This window comes from Cibotium barometz, chromosome 32, assembly GCF_041138505.1.
Source record: "Cibotium barometz isolate CiBa-2024 chromosome 32, ASM4113850v1, whole genome shotgun sequence".
NCBI lineage: Eukaryota > Viridiplantae > Streptophyta > Polypodiopsida > Cyatheales > Cibotiaceae > Cibotium > Cibotium barometz.
The window spans coordinates 38,581,289-38,589,318 of NC_141077.1; positions in this window are offsets into that span (position 1 = coordinate 38,581,289).

Consider the following 8,030-nt stretch of genomic DNA (forward strand, 5'->3'; position numbering starts at 1 on the left):
ATTCAAAAATTTCTAGAGATTTGTTCCTCAAATCCCATAATTTCTCATAATTTTCAGGCTTTTTTCAAGCTTTTTTTTGAAACATTTCCAAAAGTTTTTTAAATAAAAAACTCATTTTTAAAAAAATATTAATAAGATTTTATTAGCTTATTATGGTTTTTGATTTTTTAGGGAGGGGGGTGGTTTTTTTCGCCAGCTATCCCCCCCCCACCCGCCGCGGGCGCACCGCCTATGCGCAAAAGAGTGGGAGAGGGAGAGAATTTAAAAAAACTCCCTCTCTCTTCTCCCCTCTTTCCTCTCCTTCTTCTCCCTTTCATTCTCTTTCCTCCCCTCTCTATTAAACAGAGAGGTTAACATTAATCATTTGATTAAGATTTTTAATTAAACCCTTAATCATAATTAATATTAATTATGATTAATGTTTAATTTGAAAAAAAATCCCTTTTAAGAGAAATTCACACAGGAAAATCAGAATTGAGAGGCAGAGAGGACCCCACGCACACAGGAGAACATTTCATGCATCAACATGCTGTCTCCTATTGCATTTCACCAAAAAATCGACAGAAATTTGATCACATACCCATGGAAAAACCCACAAAAATGTATTAAAAAAATATATTTTTAACCATAAAAATACTCAAAACATTCCTAAAAAATTAGGAAATAATTCCTCAAAATTCTAGAAATTTAGAGAATCCATTCTACTAAAAATATCCACAATAAAATATGTGGTATTTTTGTAAAATTTTCTATTAATGCTTATTTTAAACCACAAAAAATAGGAAAAAATAGCATTAAACTCACGGAATTCCCCCGCAACGTCGATTCATCCATTGAATTGTAGTAACACGCATTCCAATCACCATATCGACAATCCACGTGCAAATCATCAACACAAATTAACAAAATAACATTTTTATTAGTAAATATTAAAATTTACTTCAACGATTAACTAGAGATTGCTCTGATACCACTGTTAAAACCCTAAAATCTCTCTAGATAATTAATATGCATAAACATGCATAAACTCATCCACCCGACCACCCTCAAGCCTAAGGGATACATACATAAATTATAAATGAAATACATCATACCTCTACCTTGATGTCCCATACCATCAAGAGGTATAACTCCAATCAAATAGCATGTAGCTATAGTGTGAAATGGTAGGTGAGTAGATATGACCCTCTACAAGAGACCATAGCCTAAGGCTCCAAGCCTCCCTTCCCATACCCCTATTATATAGGAGGGCCCTCAAGCGACTCTTAACTCTCCATTTTCCATGTGTGACCCTTGGATGCCTGACCCTAACCTTAACCCTTAAGGTTAGTCCTAACCCATGCTGCACTAGAGCTTGTTTCCATGCTCCCATGCTCAAAAGCCTAATGTGGGTTTAGTGAATTTAGAAAATGAGATTGTCTTTGAATGTTGAGGTCAACATGCTAAGTGATGTAAGCAAAGCAACAATCTTGAGCCCAAATTATCCCATAAGATAATATATGTGAGGGATCACTAGCGTCCCATACCACCATGATACCACGCATACATACCTTAACAATTTGAAAACTCCCTAGTATGCCGTCTAGGAAAATATGAATAAAATCCTGTATAAAAGGAATAAAATGGCCTTATCCGAGACTTTCACATACTAGAACCTGTCTCTATATTCCTGAGACTACATCAAGGAATAACTCTTTCCAAGTGTATCATTAGAAAAGAAATTGAATTATTGGCGCCTTTCTAATGATAACTACCCAATAAACTCAATAAAGTTAGGGTAGATAAAATAACTCACCTAGATACATAAGCAACTAGGTATCTGAGTTTAAATATGTACAAGAGTACAAGCAATACACTCCAAAATTAAGTGCAAAAAATGAAGGCAAATGCTACCTTCAAAGCACATGATATTATCCAAAAGATCAAAAGATCCCTATAAAACCATGGATAAAAGCATAGAAGCTTCTCGAATCCATGAAAACTATAGTTGATCTTAACAATCAATGCATGCTATCTAATGGTTATTAATCATGCCAAAGGATGGCACACAAGCAAAAAATTCAAAGATAAATCTGTTAATGCAATTCTACAATTGGACATGAAGGAAAGTGAACCTTTAATCACACACTTGAACAAATATAAAAGCATTAAGCAACAGCTGGCAGCTATTGGCAAAAAGGTAGAAGATGATAAGGCACTAGCAGTGCTTCTGAAGAGTGTGGACAAAGGTGAATATGAAAATATTGTAGCAACACTAAAGGATGTACCTGAATTGAAGCTACACGAGATAGAAGCAGCTCTACTAGAGCAAGAGAGCAGAGGCAAAGAGAAGAAATGGCTCAACTCAACAGCACGAGAAGAAAAGGCATTCTTCACTCGAGGAGGATTCTCTCAAGGACGAGGACGAGGACAAGGCAGAGTAGGAGGAAGGACCTTCACTTGCCACAAATGTGGAAAGCTAGGACACATGGCGAGAGACTGCTACAGCAAACCCAGTGGAGAAGGAGCGACATCAGCAAACTTCATGGAGGCTCCAAAGGAAGTGGAGTCGGATCATCTTTTCTGCTGAGAGAGAGAGAGAGAGAGAGAGAGAGAGAGAGAGAGAGAGAGAGAGACCCCACAACCCAATGTAACCTGTCCCAACAAAGTAAAACCACCTCTGAGCCACCGATGATGTAGGCCACGTGGTAAATGTATGTGTGAGCACTTTAGTCAAGGTTGCGAGCACTTACAGTAGCCTTAGATATACATAGAGAGAGAGTGTGTCAAGGACTATGGAGTTTAGGGACTTGAGGCACTGGTCAATCACGAACTGTCAAGTAAGAGAGAAACTTGATATAGTATCCAGGTGTGCTAAGATAACTTGAGGGGAGGAGTAGACACTGGTCGTGGACTATCAAGCAAGGGGAGGCAAACTTGGTATAGGGTCTAGGTGTGCTAGGATTATTCACTTGAGGGGAGGTGTTGAAAATACAAGTGAATAGGGTGTGTGCGGAAACAAGCCCTTGGTTAGAGGCTGTAAAAGAGAATGTGTAAATGTGAAAGAGCCTGTGAAAAGGTGAGAAGAATCTATTGGGAGAGGATAAAGGGTAGCATGAGAAGATTTAGGAAGTGTGGAGATATTCTGGGAGATATTCTGGGAAAAGTGAAGAGGTGGAGAGAATCTGGGAAAAGAGGTGGAGTGAATCAAGGAGAAATCAGTGGGATTAGATGCTTGATGTAAACTCTATAAATTGAGGCATTGGCCTAATGAGAATTTGTTGGTTTTTGAGTATCCAAGCCTACATTAATCTATTTGTTAATTACCCACTAATTATATCTTAATTTTTTGCTAATCACTTTGTTAATGATGTTGATTCTAGTGTTTGATCCACCATAGCTCATCACAATGCCCTAATTTCAACAATTTGCCCATCATCAATTATGGGTGAAAATAAAAATTACAAAGCCTTTTGGCTAAAACTGCGGGTAGCGGACCCACATGTGAAGTAACTTTTGCTGTTACAATCCAAATTTACAACTCCTTACACCATGTGGACAAGACTTTCAAAAGAAGCATGTGTGTGAATGAATCCTTGTTTAAGCGTGTTTTACACCACACATGAAACCTTATCTTTCTATCATCTCTTTTTTTTTCCAAAAAAATGTGAGGTGTCCATTGTGTTTCCAACAAGCTCCTGTGCAATCTCTCTCATCACTGCCTGCTTGGGGCGACTGGGCCTATCTGCCTTGCTTGAAACAATCATCCCTTACTGCCATTGGTAGACTCGAAGCAGTGGTCATGTGACGTGCCATTACTGCCTCTCTTCTCTCGCTGCCCCTTTGCTACTACTACGGGAGCCTCCTTGCTGCTGCTGATCTCCTTGGACTATAGCATTTGTAGCACATCACAAACATATCGTAGTTGCACGCCAATAGATCCATGCTACCTATCAGACGTCTTCCTACTTCATTGTGTCCATAGTAGCAAGTAGGATCAAGTATAACCGGGTTCCCATCCTTGTCGGGCTGCTACATTGCCACTCCAAAGATCTCCATGAAGAAGGCATGGCTTCACCTCTATATCCTTGAAGAGCAGCTGCATATTCTATAGCAACTTCTACCCTTTTGCATAAACATCATTGTCCCGGTATTGTTGCTGTGCAAGTTTAAGCTGGTAACCTAGCCTATGTTCACTGTAGAAGGTGACCCAATCATCTATCCAAGGATTCTATCGAGGCATACTGCCAATAGTGTTATCCATTGTTGGAAAGTAAAACCCCTTCTCAGTTGTCCCAACCTTGTGCATCGATGCAAGTTTTCTTCCAAGGTCTACCTCTTTACAATGCTGTCCACATGCCACTATGACTTTTATAAGCTCCAATATGCATGTTTGCTTGTGTTCCAAACTCTGCTTCAAGGGTACTTTTACATTAGCCTCTCCACAAGTTACTCATTGAGGTGTCTCCATTGATGTGCTCACCATCATTGAGCACTCCCATAAGCTATGCTCTTCTGCATGCTCCCAAAATGCATGCCTTTCTTCTTAGCATGCAAGTGTATCCTTCTTGATGCACAAATTTTTGCCTCTTCAACCTCTTTCATAAGGTTTCATCATAGCCATTTACATGGCCATGTTGAGCTCACACATGAGCTCCATAACTGCTTGCCTCTTCCATCTTTGAGTGACAAGCAAGCTTTCCATGCAGCTTCTCTCACAAGGAAACCACTCCAAGGGTGCCTTCAACTAGATTTCTCACAAGAAACCTCTAGGTGTCAAACATGTGAAAGCTATTAAGTGCTTTCACCATTGTTGCCCATCTTCCATGAGCAACTCTGTGAGCCATGCCCTTTCAACATGCTGCAACATGAGCCGCAATCAGCCCATTATAGCTTGCCACCAAGTTGACAAGCTTGCACCTCTTACACTCTTTGCCCAAATGCAAAGAACCATGGGATCTTCTCATCCCACAAATCAGCAACCCTTCTTCAAAATTTCATAAGGCAAAACTCACAAAACCAACCATCTTGAGACACCTTTGTCACCTTGGCAATTTTCTTGTTGCCACCGAAGACTCCATAGCCTTCATACTTGTTGAAATCTCCATTTTCAGCTTCTTTGATGATGAGCAGGCTCTTCATGTTGCAAAAATCCCATTTGCAACTCTCTTAGGCAGCTTCTATGCAACCTCCTTGTTGCAAATCTCCTCTCAAATCCTCACAAATGCAAATCCAAATGATAATATGAGTGTGCATAATTTTTTTCCATAATAACTGAAAATAATGCTTAATCAAAGAACTTATAAACCAAGAAAAACTATACATAAATATTCATCATGACCAAGAGCCCACCCAAGCTCTGATACCATGACCAAGAGCCCACCCAAGCTCTGATACCATGTTAACAATCCAAAAATGGGGTTGATCATGGTGAAGGACATAGATTAAGCAACATAATTAGGGTGGATTAAACCACACTAAGAACTCCATAACAAGAGAGAGATTGCACACTCAACACTCAATTCTATTGCTTATCTCAAGTGAACCATACAATGATATAGGCTTTCTAGCCTTATCCCACTTTACATGTCATCATCCATGTGGCACTCCCTTTTTCACTCTTTTGGTCAACACTCACACACCATTCAATATTACACGTGGCATTCTTATCTTGCCACAATATCTTGCACCTCTAGGGTGCTTTCCCACACACACAAGACCGCGATTACATCTCTCAACAATATACATACATACATACATATATATACATATATGTATGTATGTATGTATGTATGTATATGTATATATACATACATACATACATAGATATACATGTGTATATATATATATGTGTGTGTGTGTGTGTACACATATACATATATATATAAATATGTATATACGTTTATATGTATGTATGTATGTATGTGTGTGTGTGTGTGTGTGTGTTCCTCCCCTGATTATTTAGTGTGCTTTTCCCATAGCAGGCAGGCTCGGGGATAAACGACAAGAAGGTCCATAGTACGTGCCTACCTTAAAATAACCCCTTTGTCTTGGAATCATTCGAGGGGAAGCAACACTAGAGTATGGATCCACTATAGTGAAGAAGGGGCTTGTGTGTGTGTATCTATGTATATGTATACATATATATGTACATATACATATACATATACATACATACATACCTATATGTGTGTGTGTATGTATGTATGTATATCTATGTATATGTATATGCGTACATACACATACATACATGCATATATATGTATGTATGTATATGTATACACACACGCACATACACATACATATATGTGTATATATACATACATACATACATATATATATGTATATGTATATGTATATATACATACATATATGTATGTATGTATGTCTGTATTATGTATGTATGTATGTATGTTTGTATATATACACATATATGTAAGTATGTATGTATGTATGTATATATGTATGTATCGATTGAGGCTATGATAGGCCTGAATAAGGCCATAATTGGATTGTCACATAATACAGGTGCACATACATACATATATACATACACATGCAGAGATATACATACATACACACACACACACACATACACATACACACACATACACATACACACACACACACACACACACACACACACACACATACACACACACACACATATATGTATTTATGTATGTATGTCTGTGCGCGTGTGTGTGGCAATCCAATTATGGCCTAATCATAGCCTCAATCGAGACACCTCAGTTGCTTATTTCACTGCATAATCAATAGCTTTTTAAAATAAACTTTAGCTTCGATTGTTGGCTCACTTTGGGTCATGAATAGGGTATGGGTCATGAATAGGGTACTAGCCTTTAACATGATTTGGGACTCAATTAACAAGGATTAGGATCTAATTAATGTTAGAATTAGGTTTCTCGCCCTATATGGAATTGCTATCACAATTACAATCTTGGAGGTCCTAGCATTAGTCAAAATTTGGGCTCAAAAAGAGCCCTCTAAGAAATGCCATATCAACTTTTTCCAAAAAAAAGGGCTGATGGGTTAATTTTTTGTAAATCAAACCAAATTTTTTTGAGATTGCAGATAGGAATCTACTCTTTGAGATCTTTCCAAACAATGATATATTGAATGAGGGGCAATTTTTTATATTCAAGTTCGCAAATTGCTGATGATGTAACATGCCACATCATCATCAATTTGGAAACTTTGTTACATGCCATGTTATCACCAATTTGGGAATTGAATATAAAAAATTACCCATCATGCTATACATCATTAGAAAGATCTCAAAGACTAGATTCCTAATGGGAAATTTTCCATATTTAAGAAGTTTCCAAATTGGTGATGATGTGGCACACACCACATCATCACTAATTTGGGGACTTCTTGAATGTGAAAAATTGCTTTTCATTCTATATATCATTGGAAAGATCACAAAGAGTAGATTCATAATCTACAATCTCCGAAAAAATAAAATTTGATTTGATAACATTTTTCTAGAAAAAATTGACATGGCATTTCTTAGAGGGTCCTTTTTGAGTCCAAATTTTGCCTAATGTAATGTTCTTTGAAAATGGTACATTGCCTTTGTACATGGTATAGGTAATGCCTTTCTGATACAAGGCCCTCTTTGAGCTTATAAGATTGCAAAAAATTAGGATAGCTTTTACAAGGAGGCCATATCTCCCTAGCCAAATTCATGCACATATGCATAAAGTTACGAAAATGCATAAATAATCAATAAAGAGCTCACATATAACTACACATCATACAAACCACTCTTGGATCCAAACAAACAAGCAATAACTACACATCATACAAACCACTCTCGGATCCAAACAAACGAGCAAAACCATCCAAGGACACATCTTCCCCCAAAGCACTCATAACAACACCACAAAATAACCCAACACTATTCAATACCATGATCTTCTATGCCACCTCATTGAAAACAAAATTATTAATAGAAATGTCATTGGAGTGTGTACTTATGTGACAAAGTGTGTGCCTATGTGGCGTAAGGTGAAAAGCTAGCTTTA